Source organism: Polistes fuscatus, unplaced genomic scaffold (assembly GCF_010416935.1).
Source record: "Polistes fuscatus isolate 324 unplaced genomic scaffold, CU_Pfus_HIC Scaffold5, whole genome shotgun sequence".
NCBI lineage: Eukaryota > Metazoa > Arthropoda > Insecta > Hymenoptera > Vespidae > Polistes > Polistes fuscatus.
In genome coordinates, this window is record NW_025113129.1 from 4728020 (window position 1) to 4743010 (window position 14991).

Here is a 14991-nt window from a genome sequence, read left to right on the forward strand (position 1 = left end):
CCAAACAGCCAATAAATTTTTCTTACTCGTTCTTTGAGGTGTTTTACTTTGGTTTGTATATGTTGCTTCCATGTCAGCCTTTTGTCTAGGATAATACCTAAATATTTGATCGAGTCTCTAACAGGAATATTTACCCCATTAATGACCACAGGGGGACACGTGCCTCTGCGCAATGTGAAGGTTATATGAGCTGATTTACTTTCGTTGATATTGATTCGCCATTTCTGACACCATTTTTCTAGTAAGTGCAGATGACGTTGGAGAATATCAGTCGCGTTTCGTGGATCACTCTCAGATGCTAGCAGAGCTGTATCGTCTGCAAATGTAGCAGTAGTTATCCCTTCCGAGGTAGGTAGATCTGCCGTGTAAATTGTGTACAGTATGGGCCCAAGTACGCTGCCTTGTGGAACACCGGACAAGATTGGATAAGCTGAAGTGAATTGGTTTTGATATTTAACCATGAATTTTCTATCTGTAAGGTAGGATTTAAGGATCAGGAAAAAAGGATATGGAAATATTTTCTTAAGTTTATAAAGTAGTCCGGTGTGCCAGACTTTGTCGAAAGCTTGCCTTATGTCCAGGAATACTGCGGAGCAGTATTTTTTCTTTTCAAGATCTTGCGATAGTTGACGAGTTATTCTATGGACCTGTTCAATTGTTGAATGGTATTTCCGAAACCCGAACTGATGGTCGGGAAGAGTAGGGACATCCAAGACATTTAGTAGGCGATTAGTGAACATTTTTTCAAATAGCTTAGATAAAGAGGATAAGAGACTGATTGGTCGGTATGACGTAACGTCGTGAGGTGGTTTACCTGGCTTGTGAATGAGTGTAATCACTGCTACTTTCCATGAAGTAGGATAGTAGCCTAGGCGTAAAATGGCGTTGAATAGTGAGGTAATATACGCTATTCCTTTTTTTGGTAATTCTTTGATCATCTTTCCGTTGATTAAGTCGAGGCCAGGTGCTTTTTTCGGATTGACGTGTGATGCAATTGTTGCTTTGACTTCCATTGAGGTAAACGGTTTTATTTGTGGAGATAATTGGAAAGGTGAGTGCATAAATGTCCAGACGTCTTCATCTTCTGCAGGTACTGAAGGTGAAGATGGTTTGAATACATCTGCCAGGTAGGAGGCGAAGAGATTGGCTTTATCTATTGGTTTTCTTGCCCATTCACCCTGGGACTGACGGATAGGTGGAATGTCTTGAATTGGACGAGTAAAACGCCTTGTTGCTTTCCAGAGTGAATAGTTAGAGTCTGCAGTAGGAGTTAAGTTCTGAAGGTAACTTTGAAGACCTTCATTTTTAAAGTTCTGCAGTATTTTTTTTAACACTTTGGTAGCTTTATTAAGTTTACGTTTGTCCTCAGGAGATCTACTATTGTGCCAATTTCTACGCAACTTACGTTTTTCTACAATTTTATTTAAAATATATGCAGGATAGTCATGACCAGAAATATACTCCAGAGAAGGTGTAGAGGCTCGAACTGCATTTATTATGTTGTGCGTTAAATGGTTTACTGCATGGTCCACATCATCAGTTGTTTTCAATGGTAAAGTGGTATCAACAGTATTATTGAATGTTTCGCGGAAGAAATCCCAATTTGTTAGTCTATTGTATAAGGAGATTGGTGGCTTTTTGTCGATAATAGTTGTATTTATTGTTGCTATGATTGGAGTGTGATCGGAAGAAAGGTCAAATGAAGAGCAGACCTGTATATATCGAGGAGATAATTTTTAGCGATAAAAAAATCAAGCAAGTCAGGGATTTTATTTACATCAGTTGGCCAGTAGGTAGGCTCACCTGAACTAATGCAACATAATCTATTAGTTTCGATACTTTTTGAGAGTGCTTTACCTCTTGGTGTTATAATTCTACTACCCCAGATGTTATGTTTGGCATTAAAGTCACCTCCGGCTAAGAATCTAGAGCCTAGACTTTCGAAGAAATTATCAAAATCTTCTTTTTTGATAGTATGTCTAGGAGGACTGTACACTGCCGAGAAAGCTATTGGGCAATGCCAGTCATATATCATGACACTTGTTGCCTGAAGATGATCTTGTTTATATGGCGCAAGCTCGTAATGTCTTATGTTAGATTTAACTAGAATCGCAGTACCACCATGTGCCCTTCCACTTGGATGATTCGTGGAGTACATCTTATAACCGAAGATTTTAAAATAATTTTTAACCGTAAAGTGTGTCTCCGATATTAATATAATTTGTATGTCATATAATTTTAAAAATGCTTCCAGCTCCAATTTACGTTTCATTAGGCCATTAGCGTTCCAAAGAGCAATGCGTAATGTCTTCATTATTTATTAGTACACGACAGCTTACTTACTATTACCGTTAATAATGAAATGAGATTGTTTGATTGTTCGATTTGTTTATTTATTAGTTCACTTTGTTTTTCGATGAGTTTTTCTAGTCTACTTATAGAATCTGTAAGACTTGAGCCGTTATTATTGTTTACGTTATTTGAATGCTGCGGATTTGAAGTATCTGATATTTGTATATTTTTATTTACGGCTTGTGCGTAAGACATAGATTGGTCGGCGTAACGTTGAATGTTTACCGGTGGGTTGGTTTCGAGATTAGATTGAATATTTACAGTTTTCCTTATTCTAGGTGTAGGAAACGTCTTTTTGTACATCTCTTGGTAGGAAGGGCACCCTTTGTAGTTCGCAGTATGGTTGGCACCGCAGAGGAAACAAGTTGGTGGAGTATCTATAGATTTCTTACAATCTGCCGTAGCATGCTGACCAGAACATTTAACACACTGAAAATTGCGATTGCAATACTTTTGAGTGTGACCATACTTTTGACATCTCTTGCATTGAGCAATTTCCTTTTTCTTACGTGGTGATTCAAATTTGACTATTGTGTTATTCAGTTTTTTTATATTGTAGACCATGTTGTTGTTAGGTTTTTGTTTAAGGTCAATAAAGAACATGGATAGTGGGTTGTGTGTAGCTCTGTGATAAATATTACTGATGTTTACAACTTCGTGACCCAGCTCCATTAGTTCGTCTTTCAGGTCGTTCAAATCAGCAGAGTGATGTACGTTACGTAACACAACTCTAAACGAACGTTCTTGTTTTAATTGAAATGTGTGAAAGCTAGCATTTAATGATTTTAAGGTTTTAGTAATTTTTCTGTAGGAGTCCGCATCTGCTGGTAATATACGAACCTGATTATTACTAATTTTATAGGTGTAATTATCTTTTCTAACTACATCATTTAGGCATTTAGTTAAAGATTGAATGTCAAGGACGTCATCTATGTAAATTGGAGGAGGTAGTGGTATTTTCTGCACTTGTTCGTTTTGCGGCATATCGCAATCTGTGACTACACTTGAAGTTAAGACCGAGAATCTGTTAACGGTTTCGGGTACTCCATTACTTCGAGGAACATTGTTGTTATCATCATCTATTCTTGCTCTTTTATTGCTACAAGAAGCATGCTCACGCCTATGAGTAGTAACCTTTTGCCATGGTGGAAATGTGGTTGATGTTTGCATATCCCGGTCAAGAATATGCGAAGGGTTTATTGCCATGAGCTGGTGACCGATTTGTTAAAAATTTGAAAATTAAACAACCAGGTAACGAATTTATTCGTTATACATAAAATGTAAACAATAAGTTATAAACACGCGGATCTACACTCTGAACGTCCGTACACTTCGAATGCTAAGACGCGACTCCCGATAATAGCTGCAGACAATTTCCTTATAAGGAAAGTTAAGGAAAATGTTCTTTCTTTTGTCGTGTGTATAGTGAGAGTATGAGTGTATAAGATTGTATGTATGGGCGTGCGGTAGTGCTTATAACGAACGTGATCAAAGCGAAGAGATCATACGATCAATTGCCATCCGCGAGGTTGCGAAGTGGGGATTTGAAAGAAAGGAGAAATTAAGTAAAAAGACGTTATAAGAAATGACGAAAGACGTTACAAAGAAATCACGAAAGACGTTGCAAAGAAACGACGAAAAATTGAAAACGGGGATAACACGTATATAATATGATAAGTAACAAAATAGGCCATAGGCCAGTCAATAAGGGCCAAACATCGACTTTTTTTACTAACAGCTTCAAAATTTGATCTAAGGGTAAGTTGACGACGCTGAATCGAATGGTGCTAATTTTATTAAAATCAACTCGCGAGGTTTTGAGAAAAAGGGTAAAAAAGGGTGAAATATTGTCTTATCTTAGACTCTAGGCATTTAATCGAAAAAAGTTTCAAACAAAAGTTGTGGGGAATTAAAAAATACATAAAAAATTTTCTATGGTTTATCTTCGTATCTGCTAAAATAGGCGAGAAATATTTAAAAAAATAATTGTAGAGTGGGGGCGCAAAGTCCCGCCTCTCCGTCGGTTTTTACACGCGAGCGGGCTAGTGTGCGTGTGAGCGTCCGTGTGTACTAAACACAAACGAAGGATCTTCGGCAATCTTCGGGACTCTCGGTCTTGAATGAAAGTGCGAGTGAGAGAACAAACCAATATTTCTCTCTTTTTATTTATCATGCGATAACGAGTATTATTGTCCTTGGCCATCGATTGTTGAGCGTTCTGATATTTCTCTTTTTATATTTTTTCTTTCGGTAGCAAGAATTTTACGTCTTGGCCATCGAGCGTCGAGCGTTTTGTATACGAGTGCGAGTGAGAAAGAAAACCGATATTTCTCTCTTTCTATTTTTTCATTTGGTAGCCAGAATTTTACGTCTTGGCCATCGTGCGTCGAGCGTTTTGTATATCTATATATATCGGCGTATAAGCGCGGCATTTTTAAATCGAATCTTGATGCTTATGGCACGCCGTTTCTTTATTTATTGTCAAAAATAACGAACCTTGAGTAAAAAAAAAATAATTCATTTTAACAGAAACTATTATTATTTAGTTGAGAGTAAAAATAATGAATTAATTTTGTGTCTCGCCATAAAATTAATTAGAATAAATAATTGATATAAATTCTTTGCCTCACAAAAATTTATTTGTATATCAAATTGAATACGTATTCTCTTTAAGACGAAATTTAAAATTTAAATATTTTTCCTATTAAATTAAAGTATTTTATAAAATTTTAAATTACTGACTTTTTGTCTCGTAAAAATTTATTAGTGTATCAAATTAAATACATATTTGAAAAAGAAGATTTTTATATCTACACATAAAATTAATTCAAGATATATTTTATTTTGTACCCTTTTTCCCCAAGAACCCGGTATCAGATTTTAATAAAATTGGCACTATTTGACTCAGCGTCGTCTATTTACCTTCAGATCAAATTTTTGAATTTTTACCTAAAATTGAGAAGTTTGGATCTATTTGACTGGCCTCTAGTGGCAGGTCAGCTAAGCACTATATCGCAGATAGTGGTGATTTACCGTTATCTTATCTACCGTAGGTAATGGTAGTTTTCTATTCTTAAAATGCCGAGAATCGGTAATTGTAGTTTTCTACTTTTATAACTCCGACCGTCGCTAATAGTAAAATTCGAATTTATTTTATTTTATGTTGGTAAGACTTTATATATTAAGAGGTTATCGGCGGTAAATATTTTTAAATTAAAAAATGAAATTAACAAAGGTAGTTAATTTTATAAAAAATTTAGAACCTACCTTGCTGACGATAGATACTTTAAAAGTAGAAAACTGTAACTACCGACGGTCGATATTCTTACAGTATAAATTTACCGCTACTAACGGTAAATAAGATAAAAGTAGAGCACTACTATTACTGATATGGTGCTTAGCGGCTCTGCAACTAGTGAGGCATTAGCGAATATTTTTTCTAGGTCTATACGCTGTAGGGTATTTAGCTGCTGTGTCTAGTGGAAGTTAGGAAAATTTCCCTAGTAGGCAAGCTAGTTGGAAATTGCACACGGCACACGGTACGTGGTAGAGCTTTACCAGGGTGCACACAGCCAGCGGGTTGCCACTTCTTCTTACCCCCTCCTTTTTCTTATTTGACATCGGTTTATTTGTAATGTCTCAACAATATATAAAAAAATTTTAAATTTAATTTAAGTCGTGCGCGCGCGTGTGTGTGTGTGTGTGAGGTATCATTGCTTATAATAATAATAATCGTAAATTTTAGTGAATTTCACATAACCTGTAAAAATGTACACAAAAACTGTTGTAAAACATCTGTGAGTATGTGAGGTGTATTGTTATTGACATTTATAAACAATTTTTGCGAAGCTGTAATAATAAGTGAAGTGAAAAAATAAAACGGGTGTAAACATAGAAAAAGGTAAAGTATCGACCCACAAAAAATGTTGGGCAAAAGACTGTGATACCATCGGCGAGGTAAAAATGGTTATATTTTTTCTACATTGCCTAGAAATCTTGAATGGTTAGTAAAATCAAAAATAATATATTAAAATATAAGTAAATGTGCAAAATCTTTTTATTTTAATACTTAATTAACATTATCTGCAGGTGTAAAGAATGGTTAAAAATTGTAAGAGTGTAGGATTATGTTGGTCTACCGATATCTAAAGCTTTCAACCTTAAGATTTATTTGTAGTTGCCATTTTAAATCAGAGGACTACAAATTAATAAAAGACTGGTTTCGCTACAGATGGGTTAGGAAAGAGGACTCCAGACATCGCGGGTTTAGTTTTAGTTGGTATGATCATTGGCATCAATACCTCTTTTTCTCAGCCAGTCTGTTATTATTTTTAAGAATCAGGATTTAACTCTGAAGATTTAAAAAGTATCATTGTAAAAACACTCAAAGATGTCATTAATGCTGACCTTAATGTTATTGGCGTTGTGACAGACCAAAGAAAAGCCAATAAGACTACTTGAATCTCTACGAAATGAAACTGACGGTGGCAAAGAGGGTGTGTGTTTTTTTTTAAATAAGTAGTTATGATAAAAAATTTATATTTTCTGTGATATAGCTCATCTCATGAAGACCACCAGAAACTGTTTTATGGGTGATTGGGTTGGTTGGTGGCGGAGCCTTAGTAGAGAAAGAGATAAATGGGTATATGACGAGTACGTATAGAGCTGGATGGTAAAAAAGCATACTGGCGCGATATAATTGCTCTTTTTTGTCATGCAAAAGACAACAATGAAGTAATTAAAATTACGGAAGAGCATGCTTTTTCATCTTCCAGTAATAAGATAAAGGTGTGCTTCGCCAGTCAAGTATTTAGTTCAAGTTTAGCTAATGCTGTGGATGATTTTGCTATTAAGAACTCCGAAAAGTTTCCAACAGCAGCTGAAACCGCTGAGGTTTCAAGAAAATTGGATGACGCGTTTGATTACATGAATGGTAGTAACATAAAAAAAGCTAAATTCGAAGTGTGATAGTAGCCGCTGTAACGTTAGTTTAACGTCTGATCATATTACAAAGTAGGTGGAATTATCAAACATGTTCAAAACTTTGAAATTTCATTATAGGGACTGGAAAAATTTTAAAAATTTAAAAGATCGCGTTATACGTACGCTAACACCTGTGGCAATCAGAAATAATTTAATAGCCTTAATCGGGTTATCATCTTATTTAATATCTCAAGGCGTAGTAAAAGAGTTTAACCTCCGTAACACAACATAAGATCTCTTGGAGAACTTCTTTGGTCTCATTAGACACGTCCAGGGTGACAATGACAATTTATGTTGCGCACATTTTGAAAACGTCTTTAAAACATTGCTAATTTCCAGATATGCCAATTTGAAATTTGACAATCAAAATTGTGAGAACCACACATCTCGAAATCTAGTAAATTTGACTGACTTAGTTACAAATAAAAAAAAATACAGTAGTCACAATTCTCTTAAGGATGATAAGCAATCTTGCATTGAAAATGTAATACCTATAACTAGTCAACACGTCTCCATTTCTCATCTTCAAATAAAAACAGAGCAAGTGATTAATGTTAACATTTAATCTTCACCTAAATGTGACGTAACGAATCTACAGCTAATCGATGATACCAATGTTATTGAAAACTCATCATTGCTTCATATTGAAGATGATCAGTTTAATATCGGCGATTTATTTTTGGACTTTGTTACGCCAAACTCTAAAGGCCCTCACAAAGAAAAATGTTGAAAAAGAATTAATGAATAGGTTAAAAAGGAAATCAACATGTAGCAACTGTGATACTTTCTTATATATGAGAAATTCTGATGGATCTGTTAACAAAAGTGGACTTTATTTTGAAGTAAGCAAATTTATTAAACATATAATTGATATTTTCAACACTCAAGTAAATCCTAATTTTCATCAGTTAACTCTATAGAAAGACTTTGTGATACTATTGGATTTAACTTTTGATGTATAGTTCAAAGTTTTATGCAATGAAAAAGGGCATAGTGAATTATTGAAAGATTATTTTGATAATCGTTTAGCAACAGTGATTATTCAAGTAGAATGCCAGAGACGTAATCAAGAATTGAAATCAACCGAAGTCCGTTATGGCATTTCTTCCAAAATTGCACAATTAAAAGGTGTCGCTAAATAACTTAGTATTTTATTGTAATGAGATTATTATATTTATTCTAGATTTTATTTATTTATGTTATTTAATAATAAAAGCATTGGAAACCTTTACGTTATTTTTTTTGTCCTATTACAATAGATACTTTTTTTAAGCTATTGTTATTATTTTCATTATTACTTTTGAATAATTTTTACTGATATTGGTTTATGGAAAAAAAAGAAAAAAAAATACGAATATCGGAAATGAACTCACGTCTCCCACGCTGAAAGTCAGGAACCGTAGCGACTCGCTAGCGATTGCAATGCATTTCCTAATTTTGTTGTTATACTTAACGTGTGAACTAATCATTTTGTTGGCTTACTTATCAATAAAGTGAACTGCACTAAAACAGGGTTACCATTAAATATAGTGGAAAACCTAAACTAACTACTAAAACTTAAAAAATTTATTGCTAAAGATAATTGAGTTGGTATTACTCTTGAACCGAGTGGTCAAATAAGCTCCCTATCCTTTAGCATTGAGTGGCAACCCGTTGCAGCTATGGTTTATGTCTAAGACTTTCCTTATTTACTCAAAGGCTTTCGCATAAAAATTCTAGAAGGACGGTCGTTTTAGGTAAGAGAAATTCTTAACCAGTGTTCAAACGTGAATACATGAATACGTAACTGCTTATATAGCTGGTTATGTTGCGAGGAAAATGCTGCGATTTTCTCGGTGCGATAACTGCCTAAAAAGTTTTAAGTCCAATGTATCATCTAATAGAGACAGAGTTATTGATTTAATGAGCGAGCATTGCATACGCCCAAACGATAATTTATTTTCTCTTATTCAGCGATTAGAAAATATCGTTTTAATTGTTGTTGGGACTAAAACTATGAATAATTTGATTCATCGTATCGATTTTCACAAAGTTTCGACAGTAAAATTGCTACCTTTTGTTGGGTGTTAAGAACATCAATCAGCATTGATGAAAAAAATATTGAATTATTTTATCACCATTGGGGGCCACTTTCTTGCAAACCATATCAATATAACATTTATTTCAAATGCGTACAACAGTGTACAGCATATAAAAAGAATTCCCGTTTGACGAATTGGAAGGATGCTTCAGTCCCTGAAATGTACGTATTTTTATGCATTTTAATGCTAATGCCACGTTCGAAGAAACTGTCTTTGGGAGAATATTGGTCTATGGACGAACTGTTGAAAAGCAATATTTTCCGGAAAATAATGGCTCGAGATCGATACATGTTATTATTACAAATGTTGCACTTCAACGATAATAATACAGCAAGTGACGATCCTTTAGCAAAAATACGGCCAATAATAGATAAATTAAAGAATCTTTTTTGCAGTCATTTTCACCTTACAAAAATCTATGCATCGACGAAAGTCTATTGCTGTACACAGGCAGATGTTATTTTAAACAGTATATACCATCCAAGAGAAATAGGTTCGGAATTAAACTATTTCTCCTTTTTGACTGTAAAACTAATTATATTGGACTTCATAATTTGTACTGGGCAAAAAACAAACATTAGTAGAAGTAACATAGCTATTGGAATCTCTGGAGATGTTGTGATGACGCTGCTTCAGCTATATCTTGGAAAGGGCCATACACTAATACGTATAATTGGTACACGAGTCCACGTTTATATACATTATTACACAAAAACAAAACCAACGCGTTTGGAACCGTTCGTAAAAATAAAAGAGAAATGCTCCACATGGAAGAGAAGTTGAAGAGAGAAGAAATGTGCTACCGATCGACTGACATTTTATTGGCAATGAAATGGTATGATAAAAAGGAGGTTTGAATGTTGTCTTCCGCACATGCAGCTACATTGATTGAAACTAAGAAGAGGGATTATCGTACAGGATTATATAAGAGGAAACCATCATGTATTGCAGACTATAATTCCAACATTGGTGCTGTAGATAGAGTTGATATGATTTTGAGTACACTTAATTCGCTAAGGAAAACTATAAAGTGGTACAAAAAATTATTTTTCCACTTGTTAGATTTAGCTGTATATAATGCATATATTTTATAAAAAAAATCGACTGCTTCTAAACAAAAATTTAATGAGTTTCATTTAGCTTTGATAAGAGACATTTTAAGAAAATATTTCTAACAGAGAAGCATGGTAGAAGGAGGTAAGAGAAAATCTGAGGATTTACCGTTTCGGTTAATTGATAGGCATTTTCCGTTAAAATGTCATAATCGTCCGGCATAACACAACTATCGCGAAGAAAATGTATTGTTTGTGTAAAAAATAAGAGAAGGAGCGATACGCGTTATGAATGTAAAAAATACGATGACGGACTATGTAATGATAATTGTTTTGAAATTTTCCACAAACAATTGAATTATTGACTTTTAATAGTATTCTAAGTTTTACATTATTTGAATTTTAAATTAATATACTATTTTTTTTGACTATTATTCTATTCTATAATTAGATATTAAATTCATTAGATGTTAAATAACTATTTGTTTTTTATTTACTTTAGGTTTTAACCAATTCAAAATTGAAATTTATATAAACTTAGTAGTTTCCTTCATATTATTTTTTTAGTAATTTAAAAAACATTGACGTATTATTGTTAACTTCACTTTTTGAATTTAAGTTTAATTATATATATATTCATGTTTTTAGATAATAATTATTCCATGCTACTTATTATTGTTGGTTACGTTCACCATATTTTATCCAATACTTGAAACCGCGAAATTTAAAAAGTGGATCGAAGTTGTTGCAGCACGCTCTGGAAAAAAACTTAACTTTCTCTGTATTTCTGGGACATTTTTATACACTGCGAGCGTGCTCCTTCTATCTAAGCTTCGTGATGCAACGGTACACGTTTGGTCATCAAAAAGATCACCGGAAATATTATTGAAGCAACCATTTTGACTGGAAAGTTTAAAGGAGAAGTGAGGTCCTGTTGCCACGTATTTCAATGATACCGTCAGAATATACGATACCTTTCAAAAGACTACAGTTCCCCATTCGTTTAGCTTTCGCCATGTCTATAAATAAGTCTCAAGGCCAAACAATGCCCACTTGTGGTTTAGATTTGGAAAATCCATGTTTTTCCCATGGACAACTATATTCTGCATGCTCACGTGTGGGAAAACCATCGAATCTATTCGTGTTAGCTAAAGACAGGTTAACCAAGAATATTGTGCATCGATTAATGTCGAATTAAATTAAAATTGAAAATGTTTATAATTCAAAATAATAAATATTATTGTTATTTAAAAATAAAGAATTATCTACCCTTCCTACCTCATTTATAATAAAATTAAATGTTACATGTTATCAACTAACAACTTTTTAATTTACTTATTTGTTACAAACTTGAATATAAGATTAATAAAATTGTTCGAAAATTGCGCCACTCAAACTAGATGACAGCACCTCTCGGATAGCATGGTTAAGACGCCGTCTGTTATCGTCGAGAAGAAGACATATCGATTGTTTTTATTGATCAAGGGATCACGCCACTTAACGTGTAAATAGATCATTGGTCCCCTGTGACGTCATCCTCTGCGTGTTATTCTCCTATTGGTTTTTTTTGTTCTCTCTTCCTAGCGTGGAACGCGCTAATTGGTGTATCGTCTTTTTTCTTTTCTCATCCAGGCGATCCTTGTGTTGTGTCTTTCTCACTGATCATCTCTTTATACTATCTTTCATTAACGACATATCAGGTAATCTCTTAACCTTTATCTCTAATTCTGATCCTCTCTTTATACTTTCTTACCTCTCATTCTTGTATTACTCGTTTCATTATTTCTATCTATTCTCATATTAAATTTATTATTACATTTCTAACGACTTCTCGTACTACGTACTTCCGGCACACGTGGCGTGATATCCGGTACACGTGGCGTAGTCTATCCATTACTATTTATTAACTCATATTATAATTTTGTTATCTCTATTTTTTTGTTCACAAATTTTAATAAATCTCGTTACATACAAACTCTACCAGAAATTAACATAATACAGTCCACTTGCCTATCTCGTCCGTCTCTATCCTTTTTCTTAGTACTCTCCGATCTTCTCTTCGCGCATCTCTCTCTAAACTAGTAATTTCTCAAACAAAAATCTAAAATTCAACATTTTATGTTGATTTGTGCTTAATATCAAATCTATGAAAATTTTATTAATCATTTTCAAATTTTGACCTTAAATTCAAATCTCAATCCCGTGGATTTTTATACTGGCTATAACGTTTTCGTCTTTATTCGTAAATAATAATTTCACTGTATTGAATAGTTTACTACAATATAATTTAACGTATACCTTAGCCACAGCATCGCGTGGCCGCTATATATATATATATATAAAGAGAATATATTCTCTTCAAACTTGGCGCGCTGATTATGATCCGCGTGTCAATATATAGTATACAATATAGGGTATATAAGACAAAGTACATCAACGTACTCAGTTCATAAAAGTTCGTTATACGAAGAGAAATATTACGAATCGTTAGTAACCATACGGGTGGTGGCCTCTAGATAGCGGTTGAGAACAAACTTGAATTGTCGTTTCTCTTATTTAACAGGAAAAATATAGTTTTAACACTTTCGTCGTCAAGCGCGATTGCAATGAGTTTCTCCCGAGGCCCAAATTCGACTGTCGGAGCGCCGAGGCATAAACAGAGCGATAAGCGGGAAATAGCAGGGATGTAACTCAAATAGGCACTCGAGTATCGTTTTCCATTCATAACATTCATAATATTCCATTCGATACTTTGATATTGGTGTCATATGCCACAACGATACGGAAAAGTATCAAGTGGTATCGAAAATTAGCACTACATTTGCTTTTGGGTACCAGTGTAGTAAATGCTCACATCGTATACCAGAGTCAAAAATAAAAAAATTGGGATAAGAAAATTTCGAGAGTTGCTTGTTGCCGAATGGTTGTCCCCGGAAAATTCTACTAGAACAAGGAACGTGTCCCATAAGCTTGAGATTCGTACAAATGAGCAGGGCAAGTCTGTAAGAAGGACGTGCGCCCTATGTTACCAGAAAAGGGACAAACTGCTGAACGACAAGAAGCAAAAAAAAATGTAAAAAAAACTACGACCTATTGTTCCAAGTGTCCGAATTCACCACAAATGTGTTTACAATGTTTCAACGCACACCATACGAGATAGTATAATGCAATATGTTATCTTATATGAATTAGTAAAAATTATAGTATAATATGTATATTTGTAGTATTGTTATGTTGTATATCCTATATTTATATTTCAATACTGATTCCATTAAATTCGTTTTAAAAATTTATCTGAAAGTCGTATTAACTTGAATAAGAAGAGCGTCACCCATTTGTGTGACGGGGCCCCCACGGAAGCATACCCGTCACCCAGATCTGGGTGACGTGGCGACGAAAGTGTTAAATATCAGTTATTCTTTACATTGGAGCAATTTTAATTGAATGAATCCGAGAAAGTTTTTCAGTTAACTCACCTATATTAAATCGATTTTATTCATTACATTTTATTATACTCTTCGTAATTTTATTTTTAGTTATTATTCATCTAATATATCTTCATAAATTAGGATCTATTTTTTAATCCCCTAGGATTAAATAGTAATTTAAATTAAATTGTATTTCATAAATTTTTTTAATTAAAGATTCAATAACATTTATTATTTTATTAATATCAATTATTATTTTAACACTTCAAAATCTTTATATACTAGGAGACCTAGATAATTTTATTAAAGCTAATCCTATAATTACTCCTATTCATATTAAACCTGAATATTTTTTAATTGCTTATGCAATTTTACGAGCTATTCCTAATAAATTAGGAGGAGTAATTGCTTTATTAATATCAATTTTAATTCTAATATTACTACCTTTTTTATCAAATCCTAAATTACTTTTAAAATAAATTTAAACATATTTAATAAATTTATTTTTGAATATTAGTGTCTACATTCTTTATTAACTTGATTAGGTAGACAAGAAATTAAAACTCCTTATAGATTAAGGATAATAATATATAAGAAATTAAAACTCTTATATTGAATTGGCACAATTTTACGCAATTTTCCATTTTTTTAATTTTTATCAGTTAGTATAATTAATAAATTTTGATTTATAATTTTATACAAAATAATTTATAAAATTTGTTAATAAGCCGTAAAGTATATTTTGAAAATACTATAGAAATATTTTAATTTTCTATTAACTCTAACTTTAATTCTTTTTATATTAAATTTTTATACGCATAACAACCTCAATTACATTTCTAATATTTAATAAAATTTTTAAATAATAATAATAGAAGTAAATTTAAAAAAATTTTTTTTTATTTTATTTAAAATTTATAAAAATTAATAATCTAAATTTAACTCACTGATCTGCCAAAATAATTTTATTTTAAATGATAATTATAAAAATTATTAATAATTAAATTATCTCAAATATATAAACATTTAAAATTGACATAAATAAAAAAATTTTTCTAGAAAAAGATAAAATATAATCTGAACACAAAATACATT

The 14991-nt window shown here is 32.8% G+C and overlaps 2 pseudogenes; both read left to right on the forward strand.

Moving 5' to 3' along the window:
* The first annotated feature begins 8844 nt into the window (after positions 1–8844).
* Positions 8845–10591, forward strand: LOC122522087 (annotated as a pseudogene).
* An 892-nt stretch (positions 10592–11483) lies between these two features.
* On the forward strand, positions 11484–14512 carry LOC122522088 (annotated as a pseudogene).
* Positions 14513–14991: the final 479 nt, after the last annotated feature.